At 46.6% G+C, this 21571-nt stretch overlaps 1 long non-coding RNA gene across 1 annotated transcript in view; it reads left to right on the top strand.

Annotated features, from left to right (window-relative positions):
• The first annotated feature begins 10215 nt into the window (after positions 1–10215).
• LOC119846185 overlaps positions 10216–21571 on the top strand; it is a 29945-nt gene continuing 18589 nt past the window's right edge. The window contains exon 1 of the long non-coding RNA XR_005289781.1: positions 10216–10417. This is a non-coding gene — a long non-coding RNA (uncharacterized LOC119846185). The remainder of the gene's footprint in view (positions 10418–21571) is intronic.

Genomic DNA, 21571 nt, shown 5'->3' with positions numbered 1-21571 from the left:
TATTGACCCTGGCTGCTAGGCCACACAGCCCGGCCAGCAAGGGTCATTATATTGACTCCAGCCATCAGGATGCGTGGCCCCCAATTGAGAGAGCCACTTTATGGACTCTGGTCATTACGCTATATGCCCCGAGGCTGGGGCAGTCATCAAAACCCAGCTGCAAGGCCATAACACCCCTTCACCCCCCCGCAAAGAGTGATGGGGTTACCAGCCCCATGACAATAAGAGAAAATGGTTTTTGATGGTGTGAAATTCACCCAAATCAACAGAGTTCTTCCCACCAATACCTAGATCATTTCTTGAAATTTTGGAACTGATCAAGTAACAAAACAGATAGCTAACTGGCATTAGAGATTTTCCCGATAACCCAGCTCTCAAGTGAAATAAAAGAAACTCACTCACAACTGACCATGAGATAATAAAGAAATGATGAACTGTTTAGTCTTGCCTGGAAAGAGGAGTCTGATAATATACAATGACTCACATTTTTAACTCAGGTGTGTTGGTTCAAGCAGGAACAGAAGGAAATATCTATGCTGAAAAATCTCCTCTTGGACACAACTCCAGGCCTCTACTCATCCTCTCTGCTCTTTTGACACAGTTTATGTTCCCTTCCTTGATAACTTCTCCTTTTCCCCAAGCTTTCACTGTATTGTCCGCTCCGGTCTGCCCTTCTACATCTCTGTCTGTTCCTTCAGCATCTCTTCTGCTAGTTCTCGCCTTCTCTCTGTCATTGCAATAAGGGCCCAAAGGAGCTCTGTCCCCATTTCCCTCCCTATAACTCCTTGACACCCTTTCCTCACATCATCATATCTATTAAATACAGTCCGGTGCCAATAGCTATAGCTGAAATATAAGTTTGCCTGTCAACTCCTGACACATTAAAGCATTTTTCTCGGGGTATGTTTTCACAGCAAAACAGCCTATCCGAGTTAGTTTGACTCCAGCAGGGCTTCAGAGTGGGCTAGAGAGCCGAGTACATACCCAGGGTCTGTGCCAGGAGTGTCATATCTGTACTGAAGCACATGTTGTGTACTCTGTGCTGCTGCTATTATTTGCACCAGCTGAGTTCAAGCTAGCCCCTGCACAGCTAATGCTGTGTAGACAAACCTCCAGACAAATCATGCTGTCAACCTGATACTAAGCCAGATTCTGTCCTGCTTTACACCTTAGTGGGGTGTTTTGGGTCAAGGTGCTCGAAGCACCACAGGCCTGGCAGGAGTACTCTGAGAAAAGCAAGGCTTACACACAGCTGTGAGTTATTGGCTTTATTGAAGGTTAGTGACCTACTTGCAATGGGGACTTGAAGCGTTGCAGTCATGGAGACGGGGAACCCAGCACACAGGATCTTTGCCTGGGACGGAGTCCAATGGAGGGGCAGACAGTCAGCGTTAATAAGCATTACACAAAAACAGCTTATGAATATAAAATTAGGTGCTTTTTAAAGGGGAGCTTTTTACTACTTGGCGAAGAGCCATGCAAAGCAGCTATGTCCTTCAAGAACTATTTATATTTTGCAATAACACAGCAGCTGTGTCCTTCAAGAACTATCTCCTACAATAACAAAGCAGCTATTTATGTTCCATGGTAGCCTCTCGGCTCGAGAAAGCGAAAGTTCCCTAGCTAGGACCTAACAAAGTTTTCCGCAATCCCCTACACTCCTTCCTTCACTTTTCTGAGTGATGTTAAGGACCATGAGGATACAGTGCAGAGGGGAAACCGCGCACAGCACTGGGAGACTAGGCCACGGCCGCAAAGGCAGCAAAAATACAAGCCAAGGAGACGGAACAAATACATAGACGCATCTACATTGTATTGGGCGGGACCTAAAGCATACAAATTTATATATGTAATAGTTTTATTAATTGTTTTTAGTAAGGAATAGTGCTAAACGAGGGTTAGGTCTGTGCAGACGCTGATGAAACAGGTCTTTATTGCGGCACTTACGGCATACGTATGTGGTAAGCAAAACGACGTCTCATTAATAGCACTTTGGGCTAACACCAACCAGGTATTTATGGAGGAGGTGGTAGCTCTTGCAATAGTGATTTTTATGAGGAGCGCCACGACAAATGGGAGAGTGAGACCATGCGGGGATAGTCTTCCCCTTCCAGGGGTAAGTATGCCCATCCTTCCCCGGTGGTGAGGACTACAATGGCCTGCGATACCTGCTGTGGTACTGTCCACCACACGTTAGCCAATACGTGCCACTTGGTCTCATTCAGGGTGCTGGTTTTTAGACCTATGGGAGGTAAAGGGAACAGATTACACAGGGCCTTCCCTTTTTCCTATTGCATTGGCCACCGCATTTTAGTGGGCCTCAGAGGTTTTAGCCTTTGTATGGGCGTTTATATGTTGCACGGCTAGAGGGGCTCGTTGGGCATAGCGCAGGAGTTGCTGCCAGAGCATTGCTCCCCATAGGGGCCGGCCTGCGAGTTCCCAACTCTTCGTCTCCCACGCAGTTATTTAGGTCTGGAGGCCCTTGTATAATACCCAGCTGTCCATATTTATTAATGCCAACACGGGTTGGACTTTTTTTTTGGCCAGCGAATTGCTAGGGGTACATAGGGACATCGGTTCCCCTCCTTCCTCCCGTGTGTGGCCGTCACAACACACGGAACAGAGGACCTGCCACGCCCTCAATATGGGCGCAGCAGTTTCCACTTGGCTGGCGGCGCAGAGGGCTCCGCTGGCTTGGTTTGCTTTTTTTTTTTTTTGGTATTACGTTTGGTAGGGGCCAGCTGCATTTACCACTTATATAAATTTGCCATTGGCTTTTTATTGATTTTTTTGCAAGAGACACCAGCCTGCAAGACACCTAGCCACAAGATCTTCTGGGGCACCCGCAACTTCCCTTTCTTCTGTCCCCCACCTTGCTGCCCCTTCGCAGCCCGTATGGCTCTTGGCTTAGCACCCACCAAGGCGGGCTCCAATTACATAAGGGTGGCTGCCAAGTCTCCCACATGCCCATTCTCTGCCATGACGACGGTGAGGAGGGAAAGTTTTAACTTATTAGGGGCTAGGCGTAACACTGTGTCTTTAATTGATTTTGTTACTGGTACATTGTTTGGCCCCATCTCCCCGCCCGTGGAGACAGCCCAGGCCATTCCCAATTGACGGAGGGTTTGGACCCCTTCCGGAACAGCCTTCCAGGGGCGCGTCTGTGCCTTCAACTCCCGCACCGAAGGGTAGGCTGCCTCCACTGCAGCCACCAGCCAGCGGTACAAAGAGGGGTTTGCCACGGCAGGTTTGCCAATTGTGCACACACCTGACAGTCTTGCGATAGCACCCCCAACTGTTGAAATTCATAAGCAAGCAACAAAACCGTGTTACCCGCATTGTCCCAGACCCTCACGAGCCACTGCAGGACGATCTCCCCGGGCTCCTGGCGGAACGTCTTCACAATTTCCTGCAACTCACTCGTTTTAAATGTGCGGACAACTTCTGGTTGTAGGGCGCCTCCTTGCACCCGCAACTCCCGGACCGGGCGCGCCAGAGCCATGGCAGGGGACTCCTCCTCCCTCTCGTCCGAGGATGAGGAGTCCCAAATGTTTCCATCCCAAGTCTCGGGGTCCCAGGAGGGGGCAGCGGTCACCGCACGCACTTGGGCGATGGTGACCGGCTGCCGCCCATGCCTGAGGCGCCTTTTATTCGCTACCTGAGCAACCAACACTTCGCAGTGTTGTCTCAGCTCCTGGGCGCGCTCCGCCTGGGAGGTGACCACTTCTTGAACCACGGCCCGGGCCTCCACCTGCGCTGTGCATTCCTGAGTCTTCCCTTCCAGTGCTTGCTGTAAGCGGAGCACCTCCTCATCTTGGGCCCGGATGGTGGTCAGCAGGAGCCACCCTAGCTCCCCCTTCGCACGCTGCTCCATCCCAGAGTGCCGGTTCGCTCGTAACCATTGTAACCCCTCTACCAGCTGCATGGGCGTAACCCCCACAGCCTGTTGAAACTCAGGCCGATCCGCCGGGGCAGCCCACTCAGCCATAATCCGCGCTACCGGCCCCCAGAGGTCCATCTGGGGCCATCCAAGTATGCGCTGTGGGGACAGCAACGGCTTCCCCACTTCCCCTACCTTCAGCCAAAGCAGCATCACTTCTCAGGGTACCCTGCTCGCTGCGCCAAATGTTCTGGGCCAAGTTGCTCGAAGCACCATAGACCTGGCAGGAGTACTCTGAAAAAAACGAGGCTTACACACAGCTGTGAGTTATTGGCTTTATTGAAGGTTAGTGACCCACCCGCAACGGGGACTCCAAGCATTGCAGTCACAGAGGCGGGGAACACAGCAGACCGGAGCTTTGCCTGGGACGGAGTCCAACGGAGGGGCAGACAGTCAGCGTTAGTAAGCATTACACAAAAACAGCTCATGAATATAAAATTAGGTGCTTTTTAACTTTTTACTACTTGGCGAAGGGCCATGCAAAGCAGCTATGTCCTTCAAGAACTATTTATATTTTGCAATAACACAGCAGCTGTGTCCTTCAAGAACTATCTCCTCTTATTTATGTCCCACAGTAGCCTCTCGGCTCGAGAAAGCGAAAGTTCCCTAGCTAGGCCCTAACGAAGTTTTCCGCAGTCCCCTACATGGGAGTAATTTGGCCCAGTGACTCTTGCTAACATACGCAGGCTTGAACAAACTGATCACAAAGTCTGGAGTTGAAAAGGAATTTTCCCCAGTGAAATATTGGCAGAAACTTTAGACTTTGCTTTCCTTCGGAACACAGAACAAGACTGTCTGTAAGGATCATGAACATGAATGATTTTCTATTACAGCAGGGCAATGGTAGGCACTGGTGACTCAATGTCCGTCCCCATCATCTATGTTTCTCTGTGTTCCTGGAAGAGAGACTCCAAATAGTTCCAAACTATCAGTGCCTATCTGTAGCAGGTGGACATTTTTAAAATATATTAATAGCACATATTCAATAGCGGAATTATGGTCTAGCATATCATCCAATTTTCAAATTTAAATAAGTAAGCCATTTTAATGAAAACAAATACCAATGTGCCATAAACTGATCTCCAAACAGATGTAGCAGTGACCACTGGTCATGATTGAATATAATCAGTCTCTGTGTTTTTCTGGCCACCACCCTGCAACATGAGGGTCAAATTATGGTATAGAATATGGGCTAGAGTGGGGAGCGGACACCCGTTTACCTCCCCTGTGCTCACATGCATCAGCCAGCCTTCATTTGGCTCAGTGTGTTGGCAGCACTTACCAAATCTCAGTGGGAATATCTGATAGGGCCCTGCCTGCCCAACAGAGAGCACCAGCACAGGAACGTTGGGGAAAGCACGCCTGTTTAATGTATAACAGGACCTATACTTCATTTCACCCCACCCCAAAAGCAGCCACCTTGGGCATTCTGACTTACACAGCCATTATGAGCTGCAATCCTGACACTAGCTCTCGCAGAGGCTCATTTTGTTTTCCATCTCTGAACTTATAAGCATCTATGACTCAATTTATAAGGCTGTAAATGGCTAATTCATTAAGAACATAAGAATAGCCATACTGGGTCAGACCAATGGTCCATCTAGCCAAGCATCCTGTATCCCTACACTAGCCAACGCCAGATGCTTCAGAGGGAATGAACAGAACAGGGCTATTATCGAGCGATCCATCCCCTGTCATCAAGTCCCAACTTCTGGCAGTCAGAGATTAAGGACACCCAGATCAGAAGGTTGCATCCTTGATGGTCTTGGCTACTAACCATTGATGGACCTATCCTCCACTAACCAATCTAATTCTTTTTTGAACCCACTTATAGTTTTGGCTTTCATAACATCCCCTGGCAATGAGTTCCACAGGTTAATTGTTTGTTGTGTGAAGAAGTACTTCCTTTTGTTTGTTTTAAACTTGCTGCCTATTAATTTTGTTGGGTGATCCCAGGTTCTTGTGTTAAGTGAAGGGGTAAATAACACTTCCTTAGTCACTTCACACCAGTCATGATTTTTATCCCCACTTAGTCGTCTCTTTTCCAAGCTAAACAGTCCTATTCTTTTTAATCTCTCCTCATAGAGAAGACATTCCATATCCCTCATCATTTTTGTTGCCCTTCTCTGTACCTTTTCCAAATCTAACATATCCTTTTTGAGATGGGGTGACCAGAACTGCATGTAGTATTCAACATGTGGGCATACCATGGATTTATATTGTGGTGTTATGATATTTTCTGTCTTATTATCTACCCCTTTCCTAGTGGTTCTTAACATTCTGTTCGCTTTTTTGACTGCCACTGCACATTGAGTGGATGTTTTCAGACAACTATCTACAGTGACTCCATAATCTCTTTCTTGAGTGATAATAGCTAATTTAGACCCCATCCTTTTGTATGTTGTTCTGGGCCAAGGTGTTTGAAGCACCACACGCCTGGCAGGAGTACTCTGAAAAAATGAGGCTTATACACAGCTGTGAGTTATTGGCTTTACTGAAGGTTAGTGACCCACCCGCAACGGGGACTCCAAGCATTGCAGTCACGGAGGCGGGGAACCCAGGACACCAGAGCTCTGCCTGGGACGGAGTCCGACGGAGGGGCAGACGGCCAGTGTTAATAAGCACTATGCACAAACAGCTCATGAATATAGAATTAGGTACTTCCCAAAGGGGATTTTCGCTGCCTGGCAAAGGGCTATGTGAAGCAGTTATAACTGGCCAATGGCCAGTTCTAGCTGGGTTTCTATGTCCTGCAATAACCTCTCAGCGCAAGAAAGCAGAAGTTTCCTAGGTAGGCTGTAACAAAGTCCCTTACATATGTATACTTGGGATTACATTTTCCAGTGTGCATTACTTTGCATTTATCAACATTGATTTTCATCCCCCATTTTGTTGCCCAGTTTTGTGAGATCCCTTTGCAGTGTGCTTTGGATTTAACTATCTGGAGTAATTTGTATCATCTGCAAATTTTGCCACCTCCCTGTTCACCCCTTTTTCTGGATCACTTATCCAGAACAGCACTGGTCCCAGTACAGATCCCTGGGGGATTCCGCTATTTCTTTCTCTCCATTCTGAAAACGACTATCTAGTCCTACACTTTGTTTCTTGTCTTTTAATCAGTTACTGATCCATGAGAAGAAGCAACTTCCTTCTTATCCCATGACTGCTTATTTGCTTAAGTGTCTTCAGTGAGGGACCTTGTCAAAGGCTTTCTGAAAAGCTGACTGCAGGCATAGTAAAATACAGCATGAGAAGCTTTTCCCTTCTTGATGGTGATTATCGGGGCAGAGAAATAGCAAGAGGTCTCTGTCCCACTGTGTATTGGCCAAATGATGCTTTTAAGTGGAAACCCATTCAGTTGCCCTAGGGTAAAGAAAAACCAAATTGTTCCCTTCCCTGCATTAACTTTATAGGATTGCTAAAGGAAGGTTTATTACAATCTTAACAGCACACATACAAGCTTATAGTAAAAACAAGGAAATGTTTGTGATGTGTTGGCCTATTTCTGAAATCATATAGGACCAGACTGAGAGCCCCTACTCATCTCTTATTGAAATCTGTAGAGCTAGTTATATAATTGTTTACCCATTGAGTCTGAACCAGAGGAAGTAGATCTGACACTGTGAAAATCAGCGAAAAAAATATAGAACACTCCTGAACTCGCATCAACTTCTTGGACACCAAGATCAGCTTCAACAATAGAACCCTACAGACAACTCTATACAAGAAACCAAGAGATCACCACACCTACCTGCACAGATCCAGTAACCTCCGCATACACACCAATGAATTTGTTATCTATAGGCAAGCTCTCGGATACCACAGAAAATGATCCAAGGAGAAAAGTCAGGATACACACTTTAACACACTTAAAACCACGTTCACCAAACAAGGATACCCCACTAGAGAAGTAGATTGCATTATGGAATGGACTACCCAAAAACCCTGCTTCGATATGGTTTTAAAAAAAACATCCTTCAGACCATACACTCCTAATTGTCATCTACCACACCACACTGGAATCGAAACAAGGTATTATTAAACAATTACAACCCATATTCAATGGGAACCAAATCTTTTCTTAACCCAGGGGTCGGCAACCTATGGCACGCATGCCAAAGACGGCACGCGTGCCGATTTTTAATGGCACGCTGCTGCCTGCTGGGTCCCAGCTGCCAGCCCCGCTCAGCGCCTGCTGCCAAACCCAGGCCAGGACCCCGGCAGGCAGCAGCGTGCCATTAAAAATCCTACCTGCCCCGAGGCAGGGTGAAGAAGCTTGGTCCTGCCAGCTGCTGCTGCTGCAGGGCAGGCAAGCTCCCCCCGCCCCCGGCGCCTCTTCCCCCAGTGTGCTGGGTTTCTGCCCCTCCTCCTCTCCCTCCCTGCCACCGATCGCTGATGGTCCTTGTGAGGGAGGGGGAGAAGCAAAGCCGCAGAGCGCTCGCTGCTCCAGGGAGGAGGCGGAGAAGAGGTGGGAAAGGGGGGTGGAATCAGGGCATATCCCCTCCAGCCCCCTGCCATGAGCCGCTCTGGGCAGGGGGCTAGGAGCACCCCCAGGACCCTAGCCCACACCCCATCCCCCTGCCCTGACTCCTGCACCCCTCACATGTACCCAGCCCCCCCAACACCCTATGCCCTGACTCCTGAACCCCCCTCAAGCACCGCCAGCCCTCTGCCCTGATCCTGGCACCCCTCACACATCTCCAGCCCTCTGCCCTGACCCCAGAACCCCTCCATACACCCCCAGCCCTCTGCCCTGACCTCTGCACCCCCCTCCACAACCCCAGCCCTCTGCCCTGACTCCTGCACCCCCCCCACATACCCACCCTCCCAACACCCCATGCCCTGACCCCTGCACCCTCCTCACACACTCCCAGCCCTCTGCCCTGACCCTGGCACCCCTTTCACACACCCCCAGCCCTCTGCCCTGACCCCTGCACTCCCCATGACCCCAGCCTTGACTCCTGCACCCCCACACATACCCAGCCCCCCCCACATCCCATGCCCTGACTCTTGCACCCCCCACATTCTCACCCCCATCCTGAGCACCAAACGGGAGCTCCTGTACCCCTCCCCACATTTCTACCTGCACCCCTCGCACCAAATGGGAGCTGCCCAGGTGAGCACTCCACATCCAAACCTCCTGCCCCAACCCTGTGCCCCCTCCCTCATTCTAGTTCCTGGCCAGATCCTGCACACCAACCCCCAGCCTGCTCCTTCACCTCTAGCCCTGTGTTAGGTGCACTCCCACCCTCAGCTCAGTGCAGAGAGAGACGAAGAGAATGGGCTAGAACCAGGGAGAAGGTAGGTACCCACTCTATGTGGGCAGGGCTGGGATCCCAGACCAGCAGCGGGCTGAGCAGGGCCAGCAGCCGGGACCCTGGCTGGCAGGAGCCAGCGGACGGAACCCCAGACTGGTAGCAGGCTGAGCCACTGAACCCACTGCCGGTCTGGGATCCCGGCCGCCAGCCCCGCTCAGCATGCTGCCAGTCTGGGGTTCTGGCTGCCAGCCCCTTGCCAGCCGGGGTCCCGGCCGCAGGCCCCGCTCAGCCCGCTGCCGGACTAAGTGAATGGAACCCCAGGCTGGCAGCGGGCTGAGCGGACCGGCGGTGTAAGATCAGCATTTTAATTTAATTTTAAATGAAGCTTCTTAAACATTTTGAAAACCTTGTTTACTTTACATATGACAATAGTTTAGTTATATAATGTATAGACTTATAGAGAGAGACTTCCTAAAAAATGTTAAAATGTATTACTGGCATGCGAAACCTTAAATTAAAGTGAATAAATGAAGACTCAGCACACCACTTCTGAAAGGTTACTGACCCCTGTCTTAACCCCTTCTTCTGGCCTTCAAAAAAAACCCACCCCCCACCTCTCCAAGCTCATTATCAGAAGCAAACTCACCACAGACCAAGACTCACCAATTCTAAGTGGCACCAGACCCTGCCAGAACAACAGCTGCAAAACCTGCTGACATATCTCCACTGCTATGATGAAATATACACCACACAACACAGTTTTCAAGAGCCATGGACCTTACACATACCTATTGCAACATGTGGTGTAACTCATCCCAGGCACTAAATGCCCAACTGACGACTCTGTAGGTGAAACCAGACACCAACTAAGCTCCCTGTGATGGGGTAAACTGACCACGCACAGGACAGAAAAGGGTTAACTCCTCCTTGTGAGCTGAGAAAGTCCCACCCCCATGTCCCTACTGGGCATTCCCCAAGTGCAGTACCAGTATAAGAGTGAGCAGCTCAACCCATTCTGGGCTGACTGCTGGAGAGGAAGGATGCCTATTGCAGGCTCCAGCCTAGGAGACATAGCAGCCGCTGACTGTGAAAACCGAAGGTGCTGAGATTCCAGCAGATGCCTTGGTACCTGTGGACACCACAGGGACTTCGTAGCCCCTGTGAACAGCCCTGGCAGAGGAACCCTGAAGCCGCCCAGACTATGGATGCAGGAGTCATGGTAGGAAGTAGCCCAGGGGAGGGACTACCCATAGTCCCGAATGTAGTTGGTGTGTTGTGGCTGGATCCCCACTGACTCAGTGGCAAATGCACTTGCTGCTCTCAGGGCCCTGGGCTGGGACCCAGTGGAGAAGGGAGAGCCCCAGGTCCTCCATACTGGAGCTGCCACCCACCTCCAGGTAGTGGCCCACCACCCTGTTGACTCTGGCCATTAGGCCTTGCTGCCCTGTGAATCAGGGAGATCCCATTGACTCCACCCAGTAGGCCTCCCTGCTCTGCGAATCAGGGTAACTCTATTGACCCTGGCCATGAGGCCGTACTGCCCTACAGATCAGGGTAACCTATTGACTTTAGTTCTTAGGTTTCACTGCCTTGAGGTAAAGGACAGCTTGAGAGATGGGGTGAACTCACCCACACTGGATAGGGACCCCACCCGTCACACTCCTGAATGAACTCACACAGCAAAATGATAAAAGACAAAAAACCATAAACCTGCCTGCAAACACTTTTCACAAAATGATCACTCCATATTTGACCTCTCAGTCCCCAATCTCAAAGGAAACCTACACAACACCTTCAAAAGATGAGCATGGGAGCTTAAATTCATAATTTTGGTAGACACTAAAAATCATGGACTCAATAGAGACTCTGGATTTATGGCTTATTACAACAGTCTATAACCCATTAACTGCTTTTTTTTTTTTTTTTTTTTTTTTTTTTGTCCTAGGACTGCAGAAATGTTAACAGGCCACTTCGCCTTGAATGGTCTCTAGCATTAGTAGTTGACATACTGTTAAACTATCTGCTCCAGGTCTTTGTATTGAGCTGTAACACTCGGAGTACCTTTCCCAGACCTGAAGAAGAGCTCTGTGTAGCTCGAAATTTTGTCTCTCACTAACAGAGTTGGACTAGCTACCTCACCCACCTTGTCTCCATGACACAATCAGACTGTCTGAAGGAAAAAGGCAAAAGAGCCAGCTTGTCAGCTGGTGTAAATGGGCCCAGTTCTGTGGATGACAATGGTGATCTGCCAGTTCACACTAGCTGATGAAGTTCAAACCAGGCTTCCCAATCACATTCTTGTACAGTACTTTGCAGTGATGAAGTGTTATGTAAGGACTGAATATTGTTTTGCCTCATGAAGAGGTTCAAAAGGTCACATTTTAACCCTGCCCCCCCCGACAGAAAACTATTCTCCTCCCACTCCTATCCCCCCTCCCCATACCTCACACTGAAAACAAAATCATTTTTAATGGAAAACAGAATCCTGGAGATGAGCCAGTTTGGTGGTGGAGGCATCGCACTGCATGTAAAAAAGAGACTGCTTTATGAGTAACCTGAAGGGGTTTTAACTTTTGGCTAGCAGAAGCCACATGGGGATGTCTTCCCCACACTCAGAGGTGTGCTGATTGCAGCATGTATTGGCATACCCATGCTAGCTTTAATCTAGCTATTGCATCTGAAAATAGCAGTGCGGGTGTGGTGGCACAACCCCAGAGCAAGCTTAGCTAGCAACCTGTGTGCATAGCCAGGGTCCCTGGCGTGGTTGTACAACCCATGCCACAGCCCACCCACCACGTCTTCACTGCTATTTTTAGCTGTGCTAACTAGACTAACACTAATGTGGGCATGCCAGTCTCTGTTGCAATCAGACCTCCTCTTGCAGCATAGATATCCCTATAGTGGTAAAAGTCTGAAGACCTTGGGAAAGTTGTCAGTTTGCATTTTACCAAGGGCTACCTCCCAGTAGCCTGTACAGTTCACAACCTTCATGGGGGAAGTGTGCAGAGTTCACTGAGAGTGTGAGGATGCTTCATAAAATACCTCCGGGGGTAAAGTGAGAGCGCAGACTGAAGTGATGAATGGCTAAAAGATTTCTCATATACTATCCATGCCTATGAAAAGGAGAAGCCGCTTTGCTTAAACTGGACCTGATCCTGATTTCTCTATCAGGAGTAGCTCTGCTGAAGTCAGTACAGTTACACTAGTATAAAATTGATGTGAGCTCCGAATCGGGCTTATTGTATCTGGAATATTTTGAAATGTAGGAAAGTCAGTCAGAGGCTAGGGGGTTGGCTTGGGCTCCTTCACAAAATAGATTTTCTTGGGGGGAGGGGTCGGGGGGAACAACAAAGAAAGAGAACAGTGCACAAAACTGTTCAACATCTGTAATTTTTCAGATATTACCCATCTAGATCAGCGGGTGTTTGGCCCTGCATTGCTGACATGAGTCAGAGTATTAGATTTTGTGGTCCGGCCAAGATTAACTGTTTTGTTTAGCATTACACTATCTCTCAACTACTGTTTTCACTGCAGTAGAAATGATAGATAAACCAGTGGTATTTAAAACAGGAGATGAGTGCCACCTACTGGCTAGTAACAACAAAAGAAAAAAGTTAATCTTTTTATTTATTTAATCATTTATAATGACCAAAAAGCAGTGTGAGAAATGGGCTGCTGCCTCCTTCTGCACTTTTGGAACAGAAAAGGACATAGAAAAAGATCCACAGGGGGAGAGGATGAGAACAGAATAAAATGGGAGAAAAAGGCAGAGACAGAACCATTGTAAATGCATGAATTTGTTCTGATTTTTAATACAGAAGCTTCAGACTGATGGAGACTTGCAACAGCTTTGGCAATGTGTTGTGCCATATGGACTTATTTCAGAAATCAGGGAGGACCAGGCTGTGAGCCCCTGGCCTCTTATTGAAGTCAATGTGTTATATTTAACACAGCTGATCACATTCTCCTGACTGGCTTATTGTTCTCCCTTATTGTTCATGGCATTTCTTTTGGTGGGTCCTCCTCATTGTCACTTAGGACCACAATCCAGGAATCATTTTTGACTCCCCTCTCTTCTTTCCCCACACATCCAGGCAGTGTTCACACTTTACTGCTTCTTTCTCCATAACATTGCTTAGGTTCAACCTTTCCTGCCTGCCCAGACAGCTAAAACTCTTATCACTCATCACAATTATTGTAACCTCCTCTCTGATCACGTTGTTTCCTTCTCTCATCCATATATTTAGCCACTAAAATCATGTTCTTCACCTATTGTGCTGACCATGTCACACAGGCACACACCCCGATGAGTGCCTATGGAGGGATTCACACATTCCTACTGTATTCAAACTTCTCCATCTTCAAGGCAATTCACAACTGTCTTTCGCTACTTATCTGGTTTGGTCTCATCTCACAGGCCTGTCCTCGCTGCCAGTAACACTAGCCTTGCCTTCTCTTCCCACCATTATTTTCTTGCACAGTGTCCCTTAGGCATGAAATTCGTAAGTCTACTAAGCTGTCCCTTTTCAAATCCTTCCTCTAGACCCACTTCTACTCCAATGCCTACAACAAACAGTCCAGCTGAGAATGTATAGCTTGATAGACAGTTATGTATAGGTATATCTATATAATTTCATTGGATTTGTGCACCTACACCATTTAGGCACCTTTGAAAAATCCCTCCCACCCATGAGTATATACCTAATGCATATACAGATTATAAATATGGTACACATGTGATGGCATCCCTTTAGGGCCTCATCCCATCAGGTGTTGAGCATCTGTTTCCAATAAAATCAATGGAAGTTGAGAACATTATCTATGGTACCTATATGGCCTTTATCACCGTAGTATCTGAGGCCCTCACAGTCTTTAATGTATTTATCCTCAAAACATCCCTGTGAAGTAGTAAAGTGCTAATACCCTATTTGACAGATCAAAGGTAATTTTTTCCAAAGTGCCTAAATACCTTAGTGGCCTAAATCCCATGTAAGTGTGTAGCGAGGGAGTGTGGCCTCCCTGTGAGACTGACAGGGTTTTAGAGATTATTGCTTAGAGGGCCAGAGCCGTAAAGACTGTTAATACCTCACCAATCTCTGCCCAGAGAGGACCCAAGAGCAGGGGAGTGACCTCCCTCTGAGATTGACAGGACAGCCACATGCTCCTACAAGGTGTTTAGGGGCTTATGGTCTCATTGAAATTCAAGCTCCTGAGTGTCTGCTGCTGAAAATAGGACTTAAACTCCTTTAGAAAATCCTCATCAACTTCCCCAAAATCACACTGGATGTCTATATGACAGAGCAGGAATTAAACCTAGGTCTCCCACTGCCGTGGCTATCTCTCATCAGTGGGCCATCTCTCTCTCACTCAGTACCTCTCGGGACATATTAATGCACAGTACTGCAACTATAACTTCATCTAGTTTATTCCCAAAGGGCTTTTCATTTGTGTATCTCTCTGCCCTCAGCCATTACTTTCTACTAGTCTAAGCACGTACTATCGAAGTCCACTTGTCCTATGGAACTGCTGCAGGCTCAGTAACTGCTACACCCTCAAGTTTTCTTATTTGTTTCTATTTAGTAGGAAAAAATATTTTTTTCATCCCCATACTAGTCTATGTACTACAGAAAGGATTATTTCTCTTTGACTATATGAAAATGTGTGATGGTAACGTGTGTGTGTGTGTGTGTGTGTGTGTGTATGTATGTATATATATACACACAATATGTAGAGAGAGAATAACAAAATGGCTGTTCATAGATCTTATTTCATCTTCATGCACTAGCGCACACAGGACACAAGAGAAGATTGTTGCTTCAGGAGACACTATTTCCAGTCAAGCCACTTTAGTGCTGTATGTCAATGTGTTAGGACACTGAGACAGGTAGAAAGGAGAAAGCGATGACAAGGGGAGACAGGGGAATGAGAGAAAAGAGCTAGCCAGGACTGGGGAATATAGATGACATAAGAGTAACAAAGAAGATTGGGGGATGGTAGACAATGACAGGAGGAGAGGAGGTGAAAAACAATGTGGGGGGAAAGGGTGAGACCAGAAATATGAAGAGACAGAAGAAAGCAGAAAAGGAGATCTCATTAGAGAGGAAAAGAGTGTCAGGGGAAAATCCATCCTGACAGAAAGAAACAGCATCTTAATCAATAACAGACAGGACATGCTGTCCCCAGGAAGCAGCAGGAATAAAGAGCGCTAAATCCAATGGAAATGGGGAAGAAAAAAGGAGAGATGCAGGGGATAAAGAGAGAGGGAAAGGCCATCCAATTACTTAAGGCATTTAAATGGTTCTGTCATGTAGCTATGTTTTTAAATTGTTCCCAGTGGAACGATGACCCATTTATCTTGCTCTCTTGCCTTTGGTAGGAAGGTTTGGGATTCCACACCTACAACAAATTCAGAATCTCCGTTTAGTACAGCCTGGCAGACTACTCCACCCCACCCTAACTAGGAGCTAGGGAGGGATTTTTTTAAAGTGAGTAAAAAGCATTAATCTTTTTTCCTCCTCATCCACCCAGGAATGGTGGGCAAGCAGACTGCATAGTACGTTGCATGCCAGCTTACTGTGGCTGCCTTAGCTTGTTGTTTCTCCCTCTGAATTCCCTCCATTGGCAATGCCGGCCAACAGCTCTGTGGGTGTGAAAGGCCTGTTTACACATGCGTTAGCATGTTGAACACTAAGTAACTTTATACTAAAATTATAACCTGGCAAAACCACGATCAGGTAAAACAAGCTATTTTTTCTCATGATGTTAGTTCAGGGATGTGACCTTAATATTTGTAACAAAAGGTTCTTACCCTGGCATAGGGGTTGCCAAGACTTAAATGAGAAAAAGAACTCAGTTATTAATTATGAATAAATGTATTACTTTATTTGTAGAATAAAGTATGCAACACCTAGCAATAGGTGAATTCATTCAGTTACCACTTCCATTTTTGTGTCTCGTCTAGCGTTGCCAATTTTCTACTCTCTCAAAACCGAACATCTTTGCCCTGCCCCTTCTCTGAGGCCCCACCCCATCTCCCCTCCCTCTGTCACTCTCTCTCCACACCCTCCCTCCCTCCCTCACTCACTCATTTTCACCAGGCTGGCTCAGGGGGTTGGGGCCCAGGTAGGGATGAGAGCTGTGGCTGGGGGTGCAGGCTCTGGGAGGGGGGGCAGGGCAGAAATGAAGAGTTCAGCATATGGCAGTGGGCTCCAGGCTGAGGCAGGGGGTTGGGGTGTAGGAGGGGGTACAGGCTCTGGGCTGGGGATGCAGGAGGGGGCTCCAAGCTGGGTCAGGGTGCAAGGCGGTGAGGGCTCCAGCTGGGGGTACAGGCTCTGGGATGGGGATAAGGGATTTGGGGTGCAGTAGTCGACTCTTGGCTGAGGCAGAGGGTTGGGGTGTGAGGACTCTGGGGTTTGGTGTGTTGGAGGGTGCTCCAGGCTCAGACTGAGGAGTCTGGAGCTTGGGAGGGGGATCATGGCTGGGACAGGATGGTGGGGTGCAGGAGGGTGTCAGGGGTGCAGGCTCCAGAAAGTGCTTACCTCAAGCAGCTCTCAGAAGCAGCATGTCCCCTCCTCTGGCTGCTATGCGGAGGTGTAGCCAGGCAGCTCTGTGCACTGCCCCATCTGCAGGTGCTACCCCCGCAGTTCCCATTGGCCACAGTTCCCAGCCAATGCAAACTGCAGAGCCGGCACTTGAGGAGGGGGCAGCATGCTGAACCTCCTGGCTGTCCCTACTCATAGGAGCCAGAGGACATGCCGCCGCTTCCAGGAGTGGCGCAGAGCCATGGCAGGCAGGGAACCTGCCTTAGCCCCACTGCGCCACGGACCAGACTTTTAATGGCCAGGTCAGCGGTGCTGAGTGGAGCCCTCAGGGTTCCCCCTAAGCTATGCGTGTGTGCGTGCACACACAGATCCTAAACCCAGCACACACAGCAAAACACCACGCGCACAAAAATTTGCACAGAAGCACAAAAATTTGCACAGAAGAAATTTTTTGCACACATGGCCTGTCAAAAATTAGAGGGAACGTTGCCAAGGTCCCTTTTCGACTGGGCATTTTGGTCAAAAACCAGACACCTGGCAACTCTACTCTTGTCAAGAGCTTTCAACAGGAGATGATAGTTTCTGTAAGACTGAGGCCCAGCTCCCTGTATGGGATACTGTTCTCCAGGTGAGATCAAACAGGATTTCTCTGAAATCTGATTGTCTACATAAAAGTATTTTACTTTTCAGATATAGCAGGTTGGATTTCACAAAGCATTCAGCACTGGCCTAACGCTGTTCCTGTTGAAGCAAGGGGACTTTTACCATGGACTTCCAGAGGCACAGAATTAGGCTGGTGCTGAGCACTTTTGAAACTCCCACCCAGTACATTTGAAGTTTGTTAAATTTGGAAAAGTTATAAGCAACTGAAAATAGGCTCTTACAATTGGAAGTGTTGTGCAGCCTTTACTATAGGCATTACCTTCATCACCTATAATGGACTCTCTCTCTTTCTCTGTGTGTGTGTGTGTGTGTGTGTGTGTGTGTGCATATATAGATCAGATATGCACATGCATGCACACGAACACACAGGAAGAAAAGCAGATTTCCATTTAAAAAAAGGAAGAAGGATGAGAGATTTGGAGCAGGCAAGAATATGAGTGGAAGATCTAGCAAAACAGAATAGGGAAGTAAGATGTAGAGTGGCTCCTATATCTTCCTCTTGATGATCGAGAGAGAATAGAAGAAGAGGCACAGGGAGAGGTGAGAAAGAATAAAGGAATCAAAACAAGTATGCATGAAGCAGATATACAGAGAAGGCTATAGGCTGAAACAAATATATGAAAATGGAAACAGTGAGAGAGAAAAAGGAAAAGACGTAAGGATCTAAATAGAAAACAAATCGCATGAGAAAATACAATAGACTGGAGATGAGATGAGAACTATTGAGCACACCGCAATAAGTTTTTTTTTAAAAATACAGAGGAAAATATATAGATAATTAAAAGAAGAGATTTAGTGAAAAGCGTGGTATTTTTATTTATCTGGTTTGTGAAATGAGAAGCCATTTTACATACATTGAGGAAACAAATGGAGCCATGTGTATTTCGGAGATTGTCCCCATGCAGAAGACAGGTCTATACTACAGCCAGGAATGTGAATGGCAGCTCATGTAGGCTTCCCTGTGTTAGCTGTACTGTAGCTAGCCTGCTAAAAATAGCAGGCTTCAGCACCTGCTGCACAAGTGAATATGTACCTGGGGTAGTCAAGCAGGCTTGCACAGCCAGTGCTGAAACCTGCACCTCAGTGTCCTGGGATAGTCAGTGCATTAAAGGCTTTCACTGTACCAGACTGGGCAGCCAGAGGTAGACTCTCTCCTTTATCTAGATTGTTTCATGATTCCTTAATAGGCATGTCCCTTTTTGGACTGGGGTTCATTGCTTCAGTTTGAGGCTGGAGGATTTCTTTGGTACCTCACAGCAGCTGGGAAGTTTCCCAGTGTTTGATACTTGCTCACTCATGCTGGCTTTGGCATAAGGACAGTTTGTTCTCTTTGCACTGGAGGATCTCATTAGTTCTTCTGTAGCAAAATTATTGGAAAAAAGTCTTTGGAGCCACACCACTTCACTGCTCTTCTGCAGATTTCTTTGGGAGTTTTTTTATGAGTTCTTAGGAGCACATAATTTTGTATCAATGAGTCCTTTGAAATAGGTCTATAGCTTTTAAAAATTAGTTTCAAGGTCAGAGATATCATGGTCAAATATAAGTGGAGGCCACTAACCACATCGTAAAGAGACTAAAGAGGTGTTAGGATATCAAGAGGGATACAGTAGCTCGGGAAAGTTGTAGAAGAATAAGCTTTGGAATTAAAGCGGAGAAACTGGATAAGTATTTGGAAGAAAAATTATACAGGAGGAAAAGACAGAGCTTACTGGAGAGATTTCTGAGAAGTTATAGCAGGAGGGTAAATAGGATAGACTGAAGGGTAAAATAATGAAACTAAATTGTGTAGAAAAGCTATTTCAGTGATTGAAAGAGTTAGAGGATTGCCCTTGCATTGACAAGTCAGCCTAATAAATGAGGTGAGTACCAGAGTATGGCTCTGTGGTACTAAGATCTTAAACATGATTTGATGGTGGTTGCCTGATGGTTTCTAAAACATTCTGGTGATTGCTTGAACCACCATAGAAATTAGAGTGATTAAAAAATAACCCACAAACACCTTTTAACGTACTCTATAAACAGACCAAGTGATAAGTGCTTCAGATCACAGGGGGCCTGATTCTGTCACCTTTGTTTGCACTCGGTGGCACCAGTACAAGCAATTATAGATGGCAACAAATTGTTGCCAGACAAAGTCTCAAACAGTCCAGACTAGCTGTCTGTACTGATTTCTCAGGCCAGCAACACGAGTAAGCTGACAGAAGGGAAGTTTGTTCAGGAGGGAATGGATCCGAGAAGCATGCACCAACTACCTTGAGCTCTAAGCTTCTGACCCTGGAAACTCAGGAGTCATGAGGAGGACATATCAACTCTGTGATTTTTTTTGAGGAAAATACTGTGTTCCTAGCAATTTCCTAACATTCCTAGGGAAGAAAATGAGCAAAATTCGCACCTGCTTATACCTTATTGGGCATACATGTACACAAGAGAAGCTGCTACCATGAAGGAAACTAATGTGCTAAAATGTTATGCCCAGGGGTCTCCCCCTCCCAAAACTCTTGGCATTCCCCTTTGCTGGGAAAATTAGATTGAGTAGATGCACCTTAGTCCATCTTAGAAAAAAGAAATAAACATTTAGAGAAAAATGTCTGGGGGAAAGTAAACTAAAGCCAGTGTTAAATAAAAATACTTGTTCATCCTCGGAATAGATTTTCATCTGATGTAACTATGAAAAGGACACATGAGGGTTAGTCTGTATATCACCCTAGAGCTCTGACAAACCTCCAGCTAATGATATTAGAAACTGTGGAGTTTGAGTAAAATACACTTCATTTTTGTTATATTTTAAAATTTGGTTTGAATGTAATTATTTTTCTTATTTACCTCCTACTCCCCCCCCCAGATTTGGGTCATTTTTTTATCTCTCAAATAAATAGTACAATGCATAGCTTAATACTAGCAGTACCCAAAAAGCACTAGCTCTGCCTGAATAGGATTGTTGATTGCCATCTTTTTATACTGGGACCTGGGCATCACATAGACAAGCCAATGAAAACCTCTGCTCATAGTGCAGCTGCTAGCTAATGAGACATTCAGATGCATAAGGAATGGAATGGTGAGTATTGACCAACATTCATGGGTGGTGCAACACCTTTGAGTATTTGGCTCATTACTTCTCCTGGCTCATTTGGAGCTTCTATTCTACAGGCTCCTCTTTTAAAACTCTTTTTAGGTTGGGCCAAATACTAGTTGGCACCTCCTCCAAAATTAGTGTTCTCCTTTACTTCTGTGCCTCTCAATGTGTTACATTTGCTAATGCCTCCTCTCAACATTTTATATTACCCTTGTTAGACTCCTGAAATGATGATTTAATAAAGGAAGGTGATATGACTCATCAAGGGCCAATTTGAATTATCTGTAGATAATTCATTAGGCACACATTTCTGTGAGATCCTTAAATCAGCAGGGCTTCTTAATCAGATACTTAAAAATGTTGCCTGTAATAACCAGAGACTTGACACATAAATCAACAGACAGGCCAGCAGGGCTAAGTCATGTTTCACATTTTGCATTGTGAGAATGACATACCTTAATTATCACCAAGGTCACACAAAAGAGGGGGAAAAAACCCTCCAATGCAAAGTTGTTTTCTGAGGTAGCAGCACTGTCAGCATGCTTCATAAAATACAGAATCACACACAACAGAAGACGAAAATACTGCTCAGTGGCATCAGTTCAATATTACTTCGTTGATGATCAGGTTATACAAGTGTAATAACATCTCAGGTCTCTGTCAGAGGGAGGTAATCTGCCCAGGATGGGGCTTTACACTTTTTTTGAGGCTTTTATTATTATGGGGGTTTAACTTTACAATCTCTAACAGACAAGAAAATAAGAACTGATTGTTTGGGTATACAGTTTAACTAGAGAAAGACAAGCATATACTCACTTTCCTAAAGAAGCCCGTGTACCTCAGTCCTAGGATGACCAGATAGCAACTGTGGAAAAAATAGGATGGGGTTGGGGGGTAATAGGCGCCTATATAAGAAAAAGTCCCAAAAAACAGGACATCTGGTCACCCTACTCAGTCCTGACCTAATCACTCTGTGCTAGTCCAGTCCTGGACCTGTTTTTAAACTCCACTGTTCATCAGGTGGAATTTTGTCAGGCTGGTCTTGTAATGAGGACCAATAGGTTACTAAGATTAGGGCAACAAAACTTATTTTCAC

This window comes from Dermochelys coriacea, chromosome 1 (genome assembly GCF_009764565.3).
Source record: "Dermochelys coriacea isolate rDerCor1 chromosome 1, rDerCor1.pri.v4, whole genome shotgun sequence".
Classification (NCBI taxonomy): domain Eukaryota; kingdom Metazoa; phylum Chordata; order Testudines; family Dermochelyidae; genus Dermochelys; species Dermochelys coriacea.
Note: the sequence above shows the minus strand (reverse complement) of the source record. Positions and strands in the feature narration are given on the sequence as shown.